The sequence below is a fragment of the Rhipicephalus microplus genome, chromosome 3, assembly GCF_043290135.1.
Source record: "Rhipicephalus microplus isolate Deutch F79 chromosome 3, USDA_Rmic, whole genome shotgun sequence".
In the NCBI taxonomy this organism is placed as follows: Eukaryota; Metazoa; Arthropoda; class Arachnida; order Ixodida; family Ixodidae; genus Rhipicephalus; species Rhipicephalus microplus.
Window position 1 is genome coordinate 10,545,386 of NC_134702.1, and position 17,115 is coordinate 10,562,500.

The 17,115-nt window shown below is 47.4% G+C and overlaps 1 protein-coding gene across 1 annotated transcript in view; it reads left to right on the forward strand.

Annotated features, from left to right (window-relative positions):
* Positions 1–1,720: 1,720 nt before the first annotated feature.
* The window catches only part of LOC119182544 (carboxypeptidase D), a 155,467-nt gene continuing 140,072 nt past the window's right edge, over positions 1,721–17,115 (forward strand). The window contains exon 1 of the mRNA XM_075888871.1: positions 1,721–1,858. The gene's annotated coding sequence lies outside the window, so the exon portion shown is untranslated. The remainder of the gene's footprint in view (positions 1,859–17,115) is intronic.

The following is a 17,115-nucleotide window of genomic DNA, read 5'->3' on the forward strand; positions in this document are numbered from 1 at the left end:
TATGAAATTATTCCGGCCACGACCCGAGAAGGGCTTTTTATCGCACGCACGCGAGACACCGAGTAAGGCTGGTTCCGAAAGAGCAGTAGTCTGCTGGACGTATTTGTCGTTCGTAAAAGTTGAAATTACAGCGTGACACTGGAAGGACGAAAAAAGAAAACAAAAACACGTGCAAACGCTTTCGGTTCTGTCGATATATTAGGGCTTACCCGACGTCGTCCTTTTGCGTGCTCGTTCAGTTTCCCGCAGTAGCGTGCAGCACTGGCTAGCTGGATCTGCGCGCCTTGTCGACAACGGCCACCGGTGCATCGTTGGTGCACCGGTGGCCGTTGCCCCAAGAACGGGTCGGCGTTGGTACGCTCAATGAAAACAACAAAGTTAATTTGCTTGATCCTCGGAGCTGAGAGAGAAGACAGGACTGACGTCGTGGCCCGAGAGGGCCAGCACGTGCCGGGGCACGAGCAGGGCTCCGCTTTCCCGCCCCTTCCTCGGCGTGACGTGGTCACCGGGCGACCCGCCCTTCTCCTCCTCCGCTAGCCGCACGAGGTCCCGAGTCGAGAAGCAAAAAAAGCAAGGAAAGTAGGGCTACGCAGGCGGCCTCGCTCTCCCGTGCCAGAAGCCCGCGGAGGTGACACCGGTGTGCATCGCGCGCTCCCAACTGCATCGGACTGCCGCGCGGCTCCCGCAGTCAGCTGTTCGCGCACCACCAGCCAACACCGGTGAGTCCACTCGGTTCGGAAGGCGCCGTCCTGGCAGAGGGGCTGATGCCGCTGGCTACATTTTGACGGCGAGCGAATCGACGTCGCTTGGCACTTCCACAAAGGTCACCCGAAAGCTAAACTACCGACGGTCCGCATTCCGCAGTGAGTCGTGAGGCCCTGCGCAAGAAGACGCAACTGAATTTCCTTCCTGGGCCAGACCTGCCTGCAACAGCTTCTTGGTCTGTTTTCTTCTGCCTTCGAGTTGCAAAGAACTTCTCCATTGCAGCTGTCCGCTAGAATCTCCCGAACAATTTTTCGTCATATCGATCGCCAGCAAACAACCTTAGGCGCTGATAGCTTTCCAGGACTAATCAGGACAAGGACACCGAGGGATCTTTCGGTTCATCGTCGCCGCCTCTCGTACTTTCGGTCTGTGTGTCATCAACTAATCGCCTCAACTACCACCCACGGACCGAGTGGCAGACAGTGTGTCGGCTGACAACGAGGCTCCAGTGATACACAGCTCGATCGTTTGTGCCGTCCTCCAAGTCCGCGCTGGATCTCTCCACTCGGTGAAGCCGGAGCACCAATCAAGAACTGCGCTTGGCGGACCATCGAGGCCTATCTTTATCCAGGCGCTTCTGACGGCGAGCCTTCCGTGAGACGACCGTAATAAGGAACTCGAAGGGAAAAAGTAAGAAAGCGAGTGACGCCCCAAAGAAGAGCTGTCAGCCGGAGCAAACCATCAGCTGCAGCAAATCGCCCCTGGAAACGTGTCCTACAAAGACGACCTTGAAACAACCTCACTCTCTCCGGCGAAGAAGGCGCGTTGCCGCTTTCGGGGATCTCGCCCGTATCTTCTCGGTGCGCAAGAAGTGGGTTGAGCGGGCACCCCAATATATCGGGTGCGCAGCATTGATCTGCTTCTTCGCCGACGCAACTGCTTGCCTCCAGTGGCGTCGACGCACCGTTTCGTCCAGAGGCAGCGGTTGGGATTACATCGGACGTCGCGAGATTCGGCCCCGTTCAGGCAGCCTTCGATTGTCTCCTTCTTCGACGACGCTGGTGGATTCTGTGCTGAGCCGGTTTGGTCATTGTCGCCTCTACGAAGAAGGCCACCCGTCCGAGAATCCGGATCTTCGCCTCCGAAGTGTTCGGTGAGTGCAGAAAGCGCCGCTCCGTAACCATTTTACGGCGTCAGCTGTTGAATAATGTATGGTGATCGCTAGATATCAGCCACATGCGTTGGTGAAAGCAGAGAACAGTGAGATCGCACTCGATCTAGTTTTTTTATTCTTTCTTTGTTCAAATTGAGGAACACCTTATCGTTTTGCTCGCCTTGAAACCGCGCCCATGGAAACTTATGCATTTGAAACGCCTAAGCTTGTTTCCTTCCAGAACATGCATCTTATGAGCCTTTTGCTGTTCCACGATGACATGGCGCAAAGCCTCGCGCGAAAACCACCATATCATGTTGAAATAGCACATGCACATGTTTTTTTTTTTCGTCGCAGTCAAAGTGCCTCTGTTTCAGTAAGCCAGATGCAGTCTCAGAAGTTAATGAGGTCAGTAGAAGAAAATAAGGCAGGAATTTGGGGACGGTTGTTCGAACAGCAATTTTTCAAATTGCAAGCTTCAAGCTGACGAGATCCTACAATTTGAAAGCGTAGCAGTGCTTTCACAAATATTGTATTTTTTATTATCTCACCAAAAAGGTAAAGAAAAAGAAAATAAAGTAGTGAAGAAAGCACAGGAAAAAAAAAAGAAAAAGGGGGAAGACTACACAGTGTCTGAGCTCTTGCATGCCTCGTTTTACTTTATGTTCTTGCGAACAGGTTGAAAGTGGCACTATAATTTTTGTGGAGCTCTGAAGTAGTCCATGGACGTGCATCTTCGTCACTGACTCGTTCGCATTGACTTACGTGAAAAAATGGGGTGGGGAATGTTTATGCGAAATAAGTAAATAAAGCGTAAAGGTAAATTATACATTGTGTGTTGTTCTGTAATAGAAAAACTTGAAAGTCGATTGCATATTTGACCGGTGTTTTGAAGGCGTGATCTGACGCTCTTCTAAAGCTACAACGAGGAGAGCTGTAATTAAAAAAAGAACTTAAACTTTTTGCTTACTAATTTAATAACTTTTTCGCTTACTAACTTAAACTCAACAACAAGTATTGTACTTATTGTACTTGAACCGTGGTGGTCGCATTTTGATGAAGGCGAAATGGTGGAGGTCCGTGCACAGTGCGATTTTACTGCACTGTAACGAACATCACATGATCGAAATTTCCGGAGACCTCCGCTATGGCGTCTCTAATAATTAGTGCTTCGTATTCGGGCTTTGACGACAGGGGTACCGTTAATACCGTATATGAGGTTTCATCCACAAAACAAAACGAATAAGTATTTTGTTCACCAGCTTCACGAACATTGTTATATTGGTAAGAAATAAATAATTGAAAAAAAGTGAGAGAGAGAAGAAGAAAATATCAGAAAGGTAGGGAGCTTAACTAGACTAAGTCCAGTTTTCTAGCCTACACGGGGGAGAGGTGAATGAGGGAGAAAAGCGAGAGAGAGGAGGAGATACACATTGGTTTGGTTAATTACCTTCGAGAACATAATAGTTATATTTCGGTTAATTATAAACAATTCCATCATGGATAGTAGAAGTTCAATATTCTTGTAGCTTCTCTTTCATATGCCTTCTCTTCTCTCCCTTTTTTATTATTGCGTAATATTTGAAAAATACTATTTAGAAATTGACATGTCCTATTCTTAGCCAGTCCCCTATCGCAGGTACGAGTCACATTTGAGTTGCTTCATAATTACCATCATCATCATCAACATAATAATCATTATTCAAGCAGATCACTAGCGTCAGTGCTGTTCAAAAATTGCGTACACCTCAGAATCGTACTTTTTATCGTCAGAGCAATGTTATCACAGTCTCTTTGTTAGCCAACGAAGCCCCCCGAAACTACTAGTCGAATGTGCCATCGTACACGCAGAGAAATAAGAAGCAGGGCAACACGTTCGACTGCGCGAATATTCTCGACAGGCGATTTCTCCCATTGAACTAAGTTTTTGCATCGTTGCCGTGCCCTGAATAATCAGAAGTGTGCAGTGGGCGTTTTGGCTGGTTTTACAGCGGGCACAAACCCAATAAACAGCTTGCAACAGTTTATAAGTGTCGCTATTCTTTGTTTTAATCATATTATATTTATATGTTAACCAAAGATATCTCATCTTGGCTTTAGGTTCCAAGAAAATACTTGTGTAGTTTCTATCAGCGGTGTTAACGGAAATGCAGCCGCCGCAGCTGGGATTCGAACCCGCCACCTGCGGGTCAACAGCCGAGTACCTTAGCCAGACCACCGCGGCGGGGCACCCCAAGTTACTAAGGCCTTTTATTCGGTTTTTAACACCGTACCATGCGCTAGCCATCCTTCTATATATAGAATCTGTACTTTCTAAAAATAAGTTTTGTGATAACAAAAAAATAGGCATGCCATAAATCGACGTGCACTACAACTTTGTAGTGTGAACACTGGTGCTCAAATCAATAAATATAAATTAAAATAATAAATGTTGATACTTAGTCGCAACAGTGGCATTTTAACTAAGGTGTTTGCTCCCTGACGTGGTGTTTCGACGCGAAAACTGCAGAAATATAAGTGTCTTAGGATTTTTATAAAAAAATATGTATTGCTTAAAATAAGACACCCTGTATACGCTGGATCGAGCTAGCTGTTTCAGCTTGGAAGTAGTTACCGAACGGCGCAGACCACAGAACTACTGGAGCATCATCGAGGGCAGCATGCATGGTCTAACCGGGTCGGGAAACTGATAAGGAAGATAAGTGATCATTGTAGAGGTTAAAGAGGAAGCAATTTCCAGATATTCGATTCGTTATCTCCGACGGTGCCGCTGGCAATTTGAGTGGACGGAAATCGGCTGACGCGGCTATTTAGATTGTGCAAAAAGATAATCTCCGAGATGTCGAAAGATATGTCGGGCGCATATAACGAGGGCTCCTCAGATGGTGAATAACGATTGCTTCGTTTGCGGATATGTTCGCGGATGACCCTTGTAATAATCTTTAATTACAAACTGGCAAGGGAAATTAGGCTGAGTTGTTAAACACCAATTTCGAAGTCATTTTTTGATCGTTCCGTATTTATTTATTTACTTATTTATTCATTTATTTTTACTCGGAAGTCGCTCGGATGCCATTGCTGGCGCTGGGATTGACCTGTCACTGCGATACATATGATAGCGATACGAAGATAAATTGCTCAAGTTTATTCTAAAAAAAAACGCTGCCCTTGTGCCCGCATTCCATATAAAGTTCTTTAACTTCCAACTAATCTATAACTGGTTGAGCGCGAAGTTTATATGAACAAATATTTTTTATCGATCTAATATAACGGAATACTGTCGAATTTTTTATGGCGTCTGCAACTTTTTTTTACGATGGATGAAGACAAAATTTAAAAAAAAAACTGCGACTACATTGATAAAACACGAATATACGCAATGTGCGGGAATCTAGCAAGGCACGAAATATAGTACAAGGGCGCGCACTATCAAACCATGCACGCATGCATGCCTGATACGTTCAGCTCCGCAAAGAAATAAAAGATAAAAAAACACGGCCTTCATTTTATTCTCCGCAGTAACGCACCGTTTACTGAGAAATGAATGCACGTGAAGTATTGAAGATCTTCGCTAGGCGCCTTTTTGGTGTCTTGCCAATGCTTTGTGTGGTCATGAGGGTGCTGAAGGGAAAGCCAAGCATATGTCTTCGTACCACTAAAAGGCGTACTGTGCGCGGATCTAATCGAGCTGTGAAGGCGAAGTCAACTTCTTGTCCCTTTATATAGCTTGCGCATTTTCGATGGAAGCGAGTGTGCTTGAGTCCCGTGTGCTTAGACTAAGTTGCGTGTTAAAGAACCCCAGGTGGTCAAAATTTTCGGAGCCCCCCACTGCGGTGTCTCTCATAACCATATGATAGTTTTGGTACGTTAAACCTCAACAATTATGAGCTGTTCCAGATCGGTATGAAGACCTACAGTTTAGTGATGCCTTTTGCCATCGACCATTTGCAGGACAGATAATATCGGGGACATTGAGAATGCTACAAAATATGCGATGTCGACTTTTGTGCAAGAGAAGAGGAATAGCCGGCGCCACGCCTTGGCACCAACCTCTCCTTATATACATTTAATTGTAAAAAAAAAGGAGCCAAACCGCATTCGTCATACCTGTTACTTCGCGCCCGAGCTGTAGATGACACACCCGGTGGTCAAATTAAGTTTCAATTTAGCTTCACAGCAGCCGTGCAGCACTAGAAAGCCTATGCCCAATGGCAACAACAACAGCAACAACAACATTGAATGCATGTCTTTTTTGCGTTCGCTCAAGATGACTCAGAGATTAAAGCCATCCAGTGTGCATATAATATATCGTGTACTTTCACCCCAGTATTCCCTGCTAAGCACTGCGGTTCTCGCCTGTCTGGTTTCTGCGCATGATAACGTTTTACTGCTACTACTAGTTACATCACGCAGAACCCGCCGCGTAGCTTAGCACTTCAGATGCTGAACCGCTAAGATCTAGGGCGCGAGTTCGATTCCCAGTCACCACGGCCCCATTTCTGTAGTTTCGAAAGGCAAAAAGCACATTGCTTAGATATAGGGTACACGCAAAGAGAACCCGAGGTGGTCTAAATTCATGCGAAGCCCCCCATGCAGCGCAACTCATTGATCACGTTGCGGGGCTGCTGCGCAATATGCCGGTGATTATTGTTGTTATTACATCACGCGAAAGCGTCCTTTTTATTATATTTAGTCACGCGTTCGCCGCCAGGACGAAGTGAACGCGAAGCTTGCGAGGTTATACGTGATACGTTTTTGCTTCATTTCGCTCACGCCTGCCTTTCGTTCAAGGTCACGCTCGCGTATTCGCCTTAAAACGAGAGACGTAAAGAAAAAAGCCCTACTGCGAGAGTGTCTTGCGAAGCCTGCTCGTGCGTCACGAATCCGCAAGTGTGGGTGCAGGAAAAGCTGCGTTAAGCACCCGAATGATCTGGCGGTTGACTTGAGTTTAGTGGCACGTGAAGATCGATATCTTCGACGAATTTTCAGAAATCTTCCTATCAGACGGTGGATGGCGGAAAGAGGAGCCGTGTGTAACTTTTTCATCTCTGCACGTCTCATTGCTGTCAAACTATCAGCACACGTTTTTTTTTTTTGTGCAGGCTAGTGTATTTGTCAATAAGAAACAAACGAGGCAATCAGCCAGCGCTTTAGCCTCGCAGTGCTAGGACCCTCCGATTGTGCAGCTCCTAGAACCGTGCACCGTTGTTAAGTGGGAAGCCTTAGACGCATCATCAAACGCTAAAATTGACCGACGTTTCGCGTTGATGTTCCCCCAGGTGGTCAAATTTCCGGAGCCCTCCACTACGGCGTCTCTAATAATCATATGGTGGTTTTGGGATGTTAAATCCCACATATCAATCAATCAATCGCGTTGGCGTTCACCATCAGCGGTGTCATCACGTGTTACTAAAAAAAATCATCATGCGACGTTGTCGCCATATGGCGTCATAATGACCTCAAATATCGACAAAATTGTGACGTGATTATGACAGAATTCTGACGTCACATACGTGACATGATCGCATCATGTCATGACATCGCAGCGTAATCAAAAGTGGTGCACTTTTGATCACGGAGGCATTGCAAAGCCATTGTAGGCATAGAGTTTCGTAAAATCAACTAGAGGAGACCCTGGTGTTGCGATTTTTCAGCGACCATTGGAATGAAGAGTAGTACACGGATTTGCCTAGTCTTCATGCTTGCGGGCTTCGAACGCAGTTGTGGCTTCGTTTATTGCAGTGTTTCGCTTTTGTTTCGAATAAAAGAACAAACCATTTTGAACTCGATGGCCCTATAAACTATTGCTGATTGCTGTTTCGTAACAAAGCAGCTGCAAGTCGTGCGAAGCCAAACAGAGCGTAAAGGCAAGTCCATGTACTACCCATCATTCCCATGCTCGCTGAAACACAGTGCATTGCAGCTTTCATAGGCACTAGCGACAGAATTCCCTTATAGTGTAGTGTACTTATAGCAAACTCTATGATTGCAGTTGCCTCCGATCCAGGAGGTGGCAGTGGAAAACCACATTACGAGCCGAAAGCTTTAGAATGATGGGGCAGGATCACTACATCGACCGAGAACAAAACGACGATTGATTTAGCCTTCGAATCGCCTTACGTGAGAGTATGAAGACCCTGTGCCTGAGTGTTGGCAGTATTTTGTTTTGATTGTGTCTTTTTGCATTGTAAAATGTAAAAGTGCTCGCACAGGTGCTCATTCACACACCTACCAGTCTGTCCTATCTATAGACCATGTATAGCAAGACAGAGAGAACATATATAGACGACAGCTAGGGAACATTCAACAAACCTTGTCCCATGCTTCTTTCCAAGGCGGGTCGCGACTCCTTCTGAGGATTCGACGATTGATTGATTGATATGTGGGGTTTAACGTCCCAAAACCACCATATGATTATGAGAGACTCCGTAGTGAAGGGCTCCGAAAAGTTCGACCACCTGGGGTTCTTTAACGTGCACCCAAATCTGAGCACACGGGCCTACAACATTTCCGCCTCCATCGGAAATGCAGCCGCCGCAGCCGGGATTCGATCCCGCGACCTGCGGGTCTGCAGCCGAGAGTACCTTAGCCACTAGACAACCGCAGCGGGGCTTCTCAGGATTCGTAAGCTTGCATAATCGACATAGCTTCCCGGTAGCAGAGAACAATATACGCGCACTACACCTCCGACAGGGCACATGACGAATGTATGCAAGATTCTGAAATCGGAGCTTCACAGGCAGGCAATACTCTTTCAGCGGCTTCTTTCAACGCGTTTCCCCGTTATAGGAAGGACCAAGGTTCAATGCAGCCCCCGCCCTCTTCCTTCCCAATCGGCCGAGTCCGAAAAAAAAGGAAAAGAAGACAAGCTCCGCAGGTGGACGCAAAAAAGTAAAATGGTGTGATTGCGTGCTTTTCACAAAAGCCTGTCATTGGTTCCTGGCCCTCCGAAAGGAAGGCGAGAAGTAAGCAGGTCTTTGAATGCAACACCAAGAGCCCTTAGTCACCATTATCGTTAAATGATATATGTAACCGTAATCCAGTGCATTAACTTGAAGTTCTGGTGGAGTGACGATACGGAGCAGCTTTGGCGCCCCCCCCCCCCCCTATATGACTTAAGGGAAGAGGGAGCTGCCTACTCCGCCTCCCCCTCCGTGAACAAGTACATGGCAACAAGTAACGTAGCTTTCTGGACAAGTGCGTTTAAAGTAATGGGAAGATTAAACCAGTGAAAAACCACACGAAAACAGCGAGAAAGAACAACCACTCGGGTTGTTCTCTGCCATTGTCGCTGGTTTCATCATTTTATTACTGTGGTAAAACAAATGGGCCGCAGAATTAATGCGTGAGCAAGGTGCGTCAACTGACCGGTGAGACATAAGTACGAAGTATGTACCGCTTTTCCTTCCTTGTCTGTACACACTTTCAGCTCTCCCATAGTAGAGTACCGAGTACTCTAAATCGTTAAGCACTTCTTCTAAACACACACTGCACTTTCATGGACCTGCGTACAGCTGCGCATTCGCACATTTTCTCTTTATTTTGATTCTTTTTTCTGCATTACGGCCTCCCACCGCCCTCGGTTGGCATTCCGTACGTAGAGTTCGGGCTGTGTGGCGAGGCTTCCCGGGCGTTTCCTTCTTGGATTCCGTCCCGGGAAGCCGACGAGGCCGCGGGGCACGACGGACACGTTTCTCTCTTTCAGTGCTGCGCGTAAATTGCCGCCGTTTTTCACGGATTGCACAAGCGGGTAATTTCGGTTTCACGCGCTTTAGCGTGTATGAGACCCGGCCACTTGTTGTCCACGCCATGCAGGATCCCCTTTTGTTCTCTGTAGATGACAATCGTGCGGGGCGCTCTTCCACGTAATTGTGTCTGTACATCCGTGTTGCTAATTGGAGCCTCGCGTTGTCGCGTGCATGTTGCGTGCGAATAATAGTCGTGCGGACATGCTCGAGATGAGAGATCAAGGAAACGGAGTGACGAAGTGGAGCGATATAGACGATGCGGTGAGCCTACAATGAATAAGTATGCGGACACTTCTGGCGTAGTGATCACTGTGGCCGGCATCTCTGTGACCCAACCGATCTGTTAAGGATATATACAATTGTCGTCCTCAGTGGTGAAGTGGTCACGATGCTCTGCTGCTGACGTGAAGGTCGCGGGTTGGATCCCGGTCGTGGCGGTCGCCTTTCGATGGAGGTATAGAATACCACCGCGCGATGTCAGTTGAACACCAGATCGGCGAAGCGTCTGGAGCCGTCCACAACGGCGTTCCTTATAGCCATATCGTGGCTACACAACCAGTGGTGTCGATTGTTTTTCACTTATGGAGTATAGTGGTGTTTGAGTAGGCTTTTATAAAAAAAATGAAACATATGAAGAGCCCTGGTCTCAAAGCTCATTAGCTTAGAAAAAACTGCACAACATGTTCTGCAGTTTCCCCGAGACTCGTTTCCCATCACCACGCACATTTCCCGGCAAAAGTGACAATCTTCATTGGCGGCGGCTTGCTACGTCGGGAGTGACGTCACTATATCATTTTCTATTAAAAAAAACAACCAGCTATATTTAAGGACACCAATGGCTGTCCTCGGCGTCTTAAATGCTGACGTGTGGAAACCCATGGAGACCACGGTGTACCACACCGTGATGGAGACGAAGAGTACTTGCTCCTGTCGTCTGTCGGGAATAACTTTGGTCTCGCATACGATGACGACCCCAACCAACTATGGGATATATAACGTATTTTAATTTGGTCCCGGCCACAAATGTAATAGAAGGGGTCGTAAGACCCAGTGTATATACCACAAAGCATTGTTTTATAGCAACAATATATTGCGCACACACCTTAGCAGTTGCAGCTGTTGGCGCTTTCCAGCAGCGTTAATTGACATTTCTGAGGGTCGAAATGGCAAATCAGTGTTTTATTTTTTTTTTCACACCGTATCTCGCACGGTCCGCATAATTCAGTGTTATTTCTGAACACGCTGCACGCACGGCTTGAGAATAACCAGGTGATGTTTAAATCCAGGCATCAGAAGGATTAGAGCTGTACGATCTGTCGACGTTTCGCGTCGTGCGCCTGTCGTCTCGCGTGATATATCCCCGCCGAGCTGCTCCCCGCCGAGACGATTGCATTCCCTCTCGCGTACAAAGGCGCCGCGACTGATGCGAACAAAAAATCGCGTCCGGGCGCCGTCTGCCCTCGCCATCCGCGCCGGTCTTTCGATGCAGCGTGCCCAGTAACCGCTCTTCAAATCCCATCGAATCCAATTGACGTTCAAGCCGCGTGTTCTATCGTCGTTGCCCCGCCGCGGTGGTCTAGTGGCTAAGGTACTCGGCTGCTGACCCGCAGGTCGCGGGTTCGATTCCCGGATGCGGCGGCTGCATTTCCGATGGAGGCGGAAATGTTGTAGGCCCGTGTACTCAGATTTGGGTGCACGTTAAAGAACCCCAGGTGGTCAAAATTTCCGGAGCCCTCCACTACGGCGTCTCTCATAATCAGAAGTGGTTTTGGGACGTTAAACCCCACAAATCAATCAATCAATGTTCGTGTCCTTCGCAAGGATTCCGCTGCAATTTCACGAAACGATACTGTCCTACGACAAACAGTGAAACTATTTGCTGTAAAATAGGCGCCTCTATATGTGCATACGTAATGACTCTCAGCAGGACTCGCCGTAAGGTTTCTCCTGGGTTTTCCTGTCGTTTTTTTTTATTCTTGCGGAATCAAAGGCGGCGTGGCCTCTATAGCCTGCTGGGACGAGGCAGAGTGGATCGTTCTTCCAAATCGTGCCGTGCATCGTTTTTGTGACGGCGAGGCCGATCGACGCGAAGCGGCGGCGCTTTTGCATACCGCGCAGTCGCACGAGCACGCACTCTCCCGAGAGGCTTGTTCTTCGATAACAACACCGGAGCGCGCTGCGGCGTGCTCTGGTGCACATTTTGTCCATGACAAAAAAAAAAAATGCCGGGACTCTCGGTGCAGGTCCCCGAGAAGACAACCAGGAGCTTTCTTTCTTTCTTTCTTTCTTTCTTTCTTTCTTTCTTTCTTTCTTTCTTTCTTTCTTTCTTTCTTTCTTTCTTTCTTTTTTTCTTTCTTTCTTTCTTTCTTTCTTTCTTTCTTTCTTTCTTTCTTGCTTGCTTGCTTGCTTGCTTGCTTGCTTGCTTGCTTGGTTTCTTGCTTTCTTGCTTGCTCACTCATTCGCTTGCTTGCTTTCTCAGATTCCTACTTGCTAAAGACTTGCAATGAGATATGTGTAAGTTATCAAAATCAAAATAAAATGTCGGAAAGAGAAAGGAAACCTGGTGGTCCCAGTGTACGCATGCAAGTACGTGTATAATCTTACGAATTAAAAAAAAAGAAAGCGCATGCGAACACATATATTTTGACCATATCATTCGAGCAAGGGTTCAAAGTAAAAAACAGAACCGCTCGGTTCAGTTCAAACGCCCACATGTACAATATGCGTAAGCGGATTATATATTACCACTTTATGTTTGTATGTACGAGTCATGTCACGGTGACTTGAAAATAGTTTTTAAAGAATTCTTTAATGAAAAGCTGCCAGAGCCCTAAATTTCGTTCAATGAAATCTGAGATCCTCCCCTGCTGTCCTAAAAAGTACTGCGTATATTTCATTTGTCCGCCCGATTTTGGAATATGCATGTTGTGTGTGGGATCTGCGCCAAAAGTCCTTGATTGATCTGATCGAGAAAATACAGAACAGAGCGGCAAGGTTCGTTCTCAGTCGGTATAAGCGAGGTGACAGCTGTACTGAAATGAAAAACGAGCTGGGATGGGAAGCGCTCTCCTCTCGCAGAAGAAAATTGCGTTTGAAATTGTTATTTCAGATATACCATAAGAAGACTGGCATCAATAAAGACACTTACCTTAAACCACCGCATTATCTGTCTAGAAGGTCTGATCATGACCTTAAGATTCAAGAATACCGGACAGGAACGAACCTTTATGCTAATTATTTTTTTGTTCATACTGTACAGGAGTGGAATCAATTGTCTTGTGACCAAGTGTGCTGTCATAACGAAGACTTGTTTTTTTAAAGCTGTAATCCCCCGCTTACACGCCTTTGGGCAAAGCAGGGTATTTCTGAATAAAAAAAAAAGAGAAGAGCACGCAGGGTGTCGCGTTACGGCGCGTTTACACTGCAGAGACACGACACCGATTTTGGTCTGCGGGCTGTCTTCGGGAGTGTCTTGTCTCTTGTCGTCGGCCTATGTACACTTCAAAGACATAAACAGTCCGCTGGTGGTCTCTCGAAGAGCCCGCCCGGGCCTTGTCATGCTCACAGTCTTTCGTTGGCCAATTCTGTAGTCACATTGGAGGCACACGCAGGGACACCGACTAAACTTGCACACCTGCACCTCATTTTCAGCCATGCTCCCCGCTCTGCCATTGTCCCTCTCCAGCTACGCTGCGCAGCCCCCGCCATAATTCATGGTGACAAGGGACGGGGGTGGTGGACACAATAGGGAAGCGAATAAAAGACTTCCATTGGGTGCTCAAGCTGCCTATACAGACGCCGCGAAAGCCTCTGAGAGGGCATTGTTAACTCCCATAAGAGTGCCCGCTTCGTGGTCGTTTGAAGCAGACATAAGGCAAATTATCACTCAGCTGCCGATCTCCCGAACACACAACAACGACAGGTCTGCGGATGCGTTTTGCTGGTGTTTTCGGTCTCTCATAATGTTACACTACGATGAAATGCTGTTTTTTGAGGCATCCTCGTTGTCGTCGGCCTAGTGTGACCATGTAGTCTGGCGACATTGTCGGCGGAGGACTCGTCGGCCGATGGTTTGCGTCTGCCTCGTGTTTCTGTCATGGTCATGTCAGCGTCGTGCCTCTCTAGTGTAAACGGGCCTTTACTGAGCTCGAGGGCGCTGGTTCGACACCCGGTCACGGCGGCCGCGATTTAATGGGGGCGAAATGCAAGAACTCCCGTGTGCTTAGATTTAGGTGCACGTTAAAAAAAACCCAGGTGTTCAAAATCACTCCGTAGTTCCCCATTACGGCGTGCTTCTTGATCATATAGTGGTTTTGGCATGTAAAGCACCAGCAACTAATAACAACAGAGAAAGAAAGTACACACCTGGAATATGCAGCGTTGAGTAAACAATATTACGAAACAAGGAACTATACCGTGTGTCCCTCTCTGGCGTCGCTGTTTAGATAGAAGTAGCTTGGGTAAACGTATACTGATCACTAACCACCAGCGGGACGAACTTGTGGTTTTCACTCCAACCACACACGAAGCGCAGATTCGCATTGTTCATGTGCCAATTAACCTACACAACAGCGTACGTGACGCACTACGGGTATTTCTTTGGTGACTCAGCGGATCATGTGCCGCGTACCTGTCTAGGTTACGCTCCTTGCTCTGTCAAAAAGCATGGGCCGGCTTCCGAGGCGCAAGTGAGTGTTCGGCACTTAACGAGTGCAATCGCACAGCTAGATCAAGTCCTACATCTCTGGATAGGTCGACCTGAAGCCCCGAAAGCGCCTGTGTTTCTTGTAAGGAGACGTTGCGAATGGAGACGTGACTAACCAACGCGAACCCTGTCCGTTTCTTCAGAGTGCATTCGATACGCGTCTGTTGAGTGCGTGCGTCCTGCGGTTCTCGATAAGGGCGGGCTGGACAGGAAGCGGAGCAGGAACCGGAAACGTCTTCGGGAAGAAGGAGACGAAGCGAATTTGCATTCAACGCCCAAGTCCCTCTTGTTCGACAGCGCACTCGGATCATCTGGGTCGTCTAGATGGGCGTGGGTCTGGCGGCACACATAACAACTGTCTCAGCAGGCGGGGACAGCTCTGGGAATGAGATAAAAGAAGTAGACTGTCATTCGTCTCCAGTTTCCGAAGTGGCCGAGAAACACGCATACGTAGACTAAAACGCCGTGTTTAGAGGACTCTTCTGAATTAGGCCTTCGTCACCATGTTCTTGCCAGATATATTCGTGAATATGCTGCGCAGTTTGAACTTTGAGGTGCATGTAGAGGCATCGAGGCGGTTATTAAGACGTCCAACAAGCATATAGTGTCATAGTTTAATGCTATAATGGTGCGTGTTTCCTATACCTCATGCTTCTGTTTCGTTCTTTATTGCGTTTTTTATACCGTGTTCAAACTGCTTGGGACACTGGATATTTTCTGTGGTTGTGTGCCCATTACAATTTGCAATATTTAATAATATATTTGCCACTGACAGCGACAGAAGCGTGTAAGGTTTTCTGATTAGTTCCGTTGATTGATTGTTTGATTGATATGTGGGGTTTCCCGTCCCAAAACCATCATATGATTATGAAAGACGCCGTAGTGGAGGGCTCCGGAAATTTCGACCACCTGGGGTTCTTTAACGTGCACCCAAATCTGAGCACACGGGCCTACAACATTTCCGCCTCCATCGGAAATGCAGCCGCCGCAGCCGGGATTCGATCCCGCGACCTGCGGGTCAGAGGCCGAGTACCTTAGCCACTAGACCACCGCGGCGGGGCTCTCATTAGTTCAAGGTGGGAGAGTCTGTAGCATTGTCACGGAAGGCACGCATGCATTTACTGTGTTCACTAGAAAAATCAGCTACTGCACGATTAGGTGTCGCAGCGATTGCTGAAGCAATACATTCGTAAAGGGTTTGTTGTTTTCGCTTGTGCCCTGCTTCAGAGTTTGTTCGAAGGTCTTCTGTACATTTGTTGCTGGAAGTCCACAGGAGGGTGACTAAATGGTTGCAGCTGTTTTCAGAGATTTCTGAAACCGTTCAACTGTTATCGTCTGGAGCACATTAAAAAATAAAGCTTTATGTGCAGAAACTTTTCTGATTCTTGGTTGCACTTTTCTTTCTTTGTCACTGATGGTATGTTACCCAGAACAGCAATTACCTGATCTACACGTGTCACATATCCCATTTCGTACCACACGCCTTCACTTGATAATAACTTAGATAATAACACGTGGTTGACGCGTCCAGCGTCGATAATGGTTGAACATGACAGATCGCAAGATTGAAGTGAAAGCGCAACGGAGGCGGTCAGACCCAGGCATTTTTTTAGGGGCGAAGCTCCTTATGGCGTGGGTATGTCGCTCCTCCTCCTCCTCCTCCGTATGTATGTATGTATGTATGTATGTATGTATGTATGTATGTATGTATGTATGTATGTATGTATGTATGTATGTATGTATGTATGTATGTATGTATGTATGTATGTATGTATGTATGTATGTATGTATGTATGTATGTATGTATGTATGTATGTATGTATGTATGTATGTATGTATGTATGTAACCACCGGTGGCACATATACCCGCTCTAGAGCGGGTATGTGCCACAGAGGTTGCGAGATGGGAGATGACACTACTTGGAGTGTTCACTAGATGGATGCACGGACGGACGGACGGACGGACAGACATACTAGCAAACGGACGGATGGATGGACTCACGGGCGGACGCGTGGACAGACGGACGGACGCATGGATTGACGCACGGATGATCGCGCGGACGGACGGAAGCAAAAATGAACGGATGGATGGAACCATGGACGGGCTGATGGACGCTTCGCCCCGTTCATCATCATTAACCCCGTGGATATGCTGTGATTTTTTGTTGTTGCTAGGAAAAATGTGTAAAAACATGGAAACGTAACGTACTTCTGCGTTCGTTATCACAAAGAACGAATTCGGTGCACTCGATCCGAGCCTTGGTCGATACCCCGTAGTGGGTATGCGTTAGTTTTCAAGATGGAAACCGCAACAAGAACAGCAACAAAAGGAACAGTGCGCTAGCCGGTCCGGCCTAAGCGTTCGCACCCCTCTTGGTCACTGTGGGCATAACCGACTCTCCTGTACAATATGAGCGTCCATTTTCACCTTTGTTGCGCAGACTGGCACTGTCGTAACAAGAAGCGCGTGTCAGTGAATACATTGAGACTGTCGCGCATAGTCGCTTCGGTGATCGAATGTCAGGTCTTCCCACTGTTGCTACCAAGATGGTGACACAGAACGCGCCATAGCTGAGCTCCAAATGGGCCTGCACGACTGTTTTCTTGCTGTCAAACGCGCCAACACCACGAATGCGCGGCGTGCGATGCATAAATACACTTACTTCCGACGACCGAAGACCTCTTCACCTATAATTGTGCACTGCACCAAGTTGACATGCACCTTCCGGCTGAAGGAGTTCATGCCGGCCGCGTAGATCGTCGATGGTGCCTACCGATCTCTGTCGATTTCGCGGCCACCGTCA